We start from the raw sequence: 3,019 nt of genomic DNA on the forward strand, positions 1-3,019 counted from the left end.
CAAACCCCGTCAGGTGAAAAGAAGCGGCTGGGACTCCTCATGCATAGAAGGAGGCATGTGGTCTGTCCGTTGCTCTCCCCAGGTTGGCAGAGCGAGTGTAGCGCCCGGGATTACACTGACTAGACAATTGACACGGGTGAAAGAAATGGGTTACAAAAAAAGATATTTAAAAAGATGTCGGGGTTCAACTATACCGATATTAACTAATGTGTTTTTCACTAACTTGCCATCGGCACTAAGATGTGTAAGGAAAACTCTCTCTCCATTATCTGCACCTGCTGTGCATTTAGAGGTGATTAATAGTGGAGTGGCATGTCTGCTTGCGTTGTCCCACAGTGTGAGCAAACGGATGGAGATATTAATTTACAAACTAGATCTCTGTCTCTTTTCCATGGAACTGGCAAAACGTTGCTCCTCGCTCCACGCGAGTAGTTACAGTAACTTATGGGTAGAATTTGGATTGTGATATCAAAGGTAAGCTCATGTTAAACGGAACAAGATGCGGTCTGGGATATTTTCACATACGAGAACAGACACAAATAGAGCTGTTGTCTGAATAGCGGAGACATTGATATTAAATAGACGGTTAATGTTTTTACCTTTTGGCATCTGGGGAAAATATAAAGCCTCCCTGTCTCCGCCCGCCCCCGAGAGGTTTTGGGGGGACTCTATTAGGAGCCCTGTGGCTCCCCAGGCTGCCAGCAGTGTTTTAGCACAGAACATCACAGTTAACTTCTTGTGCCGAAAACTTCTAATGTCGTTACGGGTATATAGAAGCCTGCCTCTTGCCTCCATGTTGGCCTTGGATTGAATTCTTCCAGAAAGCAAGACGTGGGCGAACTATAGATATATCTGACCGTGGTTTCAATTATTTGACGTAGGCAGTGTGCTGCTTCTTTTTTTTTTTTTTTCTTATCAGGCACGACAACCACCCTCGAATGAGAACACATTCCTCTAGAGATAAGACGCCGTGCCGTTGTTTTCAATCCAAAACGTTCAACCGCTATTTTGTCCATGTCTACCAGAAGCCTGTCTCTCTTTCAACGTTTCAGTTCTGTGACACAAACCCTCTCTCTGTTACACACGTCCTGCCGTGTCTGTAAGTGGAAATAACTACGTATAGGGGATACGGATACTGCCTATTAACGATAAACCACGGTGAATATAATATTCATATTTTTAAAATACACACATGGAATTACTGGCCTGGGCCGTGGCTCAGCCGTCCAGGCCCGTACTCCAAGTCTGGCAGTGTGCCGCGGGTTCGACTCCCGATCCCGACGGCCTTTACTGCATGTCACCCCCAAACCCCCCCCTCCCCCATTTCCTGTCAGCCTACTGTCTGTCCCTCTATAAAAAATAAAATAAAGGCGAACGCCACAAAAAAACACATTAAAATGGAATTGCTATCATGTTTATAATCATCATATAATAATGTTATGGCATACAGTACTATAGTGAAATATAAAGACCTTTATCATTCCACAATAATACATTAGTAAGTGCAGTTTTTCTGGGAAAATACAAAATTGTATGTATTGTATTGTACATTTATACATAAGTCAGTGCTGGGTTTATACCATCTGATCAATCTATTGTGTAATTTATAGAAACCTAGTAGTGGACACTAATGAGTGTGGCGTGCTGTTTTTAAAGGCCTGCAAAGATGAGTCATTCTCAAGTGTATATATATTTATATATGTTTATATTTATAGCCGTTGGTAGTTTCTTGTACTTTGGCATAAAGGACTGGCAGTGTGCATGCGTGGCGATGAAGAGATCTTCTCTTTAATGGAACAGAGGCGTAGTGTAGTGCCAAACTGTTCTATATACGTAGCTATAGCCTGTGCTGTTAGAGCTGCTTTTACTGAATAAAGCCAACAAATGCTGCCAACTGGCTACCATGTTCTCTGTCCGCGAGTGTGTGTGTGTGTGTGTGTGTGTGTGTGTGTGTGTGTGTGTGTGTGGGGACGTGCAGAGAGCATTAGAGAGGCAGGGGCTGAAAGCCCGTAAGAGGGCACTTTTGGACGAAAATAGCTGATCTACAAGCTCTCAACGCGTCGCGCTGCGACGCATTGAGAGCTTGTAGATCAGCTATTTTCGGGGCGCAACCCAGCACTCTTTTATCTACTGGAGATGCGGTGTGTACGACATGGATTTCTAAACACATTTGTTCAACGCAAAATTACTGTGTTCAGGAGACTTGAAAAAGAAAAAAGCAATTCTCCTGAATGCTGCCTTCCAGTATGGCATGGAAAGGAGTGGCATTTGCATTTCTTCCACTATAGTAAATGCTGCGTTCGTGGTCTGGAGAGGGCAGTGGTTTTACAGACGGGTAAAAGGGCAGGTGTGCACGTCCCTGTTTGTGTGTGTGTGTGTGTGTGTGTGTGTGTGTGTGTGTGTGTGTGTGTGTGTGTGTGCTTGTATTGCTATACTTTGTGAGGGCAAAATGTCCTCACAAACAGTAGAATTTGAGAAATAAACCATTTTCCTGGTCCTCTCTAGATGGTATACGGTAGGGGAATGAGGCTTATTACTATTAGGAAACGGCTCCGTTTGGGGTTTAGGATTACAATTTACAATTTAGGCATTTAGCAGACGCTCTTAATCCAGAGCGATTTACATTAGGCAATAACAAAAGCATGGCATACATCACATATATAAAAAGTAGTTATCATGAATCATGCGTAGACTAAGAACGTAACAGTGGAGTATCTATGTAAACTATACATACTATACTATATAATATATTATACACGTGTACTATAAAGTGCTATGACTACATAAAGTGCAATTCTAGAGCTGTCTACGTAACAAGCTATAAGTCTGTTTAAAATACTATCTAAGTCTACATAATGTGCTATCTAAGGGGCTAGGCTAGGGCAAGTGCTACGGGCCATGGTGGAGTCTGAAGAGGTGGGTTTTCAGACTACGGCGGAAGATTGGGAGTGAGGCTGCAGTTCTGACTGTGATGGGAAGTGCATTCCATAGTTTTGGAGCCAGAAGGGAGAAGAGTTTG

General features: G+C 43.1%; 1 protein-coding gene across 1 annotated transcript in view; it reads left to right on the forward strand.

The window, feature by feature from the left end:
• Positions 1-1,542, forward strand: part of LOC306915131 (proteasome activator complex subunit 4B-like) — a gene marked incomplete at its 5' end in the record, with an annotated part of 107,673 nt that extends 106,131 nt beyond the window's left edge. Inside the window, one exon of the mRNA XM_079492380.1 lies at positions 1-1,542. This exon is cut by the window's left edge and continues 706 nt beyond it.
• Positions 1,543-3,019: the final 1,477 nt, after the last annotated feature.

Source organism: Electrona antarctica, assembly GCF_951216825.1.
Source record: "Electrona antarctica genome assembly, chromosome: 22".
NCBI lineage: Eukaryota > Metazoa > Chordata > Actinopteri > Myctophiformes > Myctophidae > Electrona > Electrona antarctica.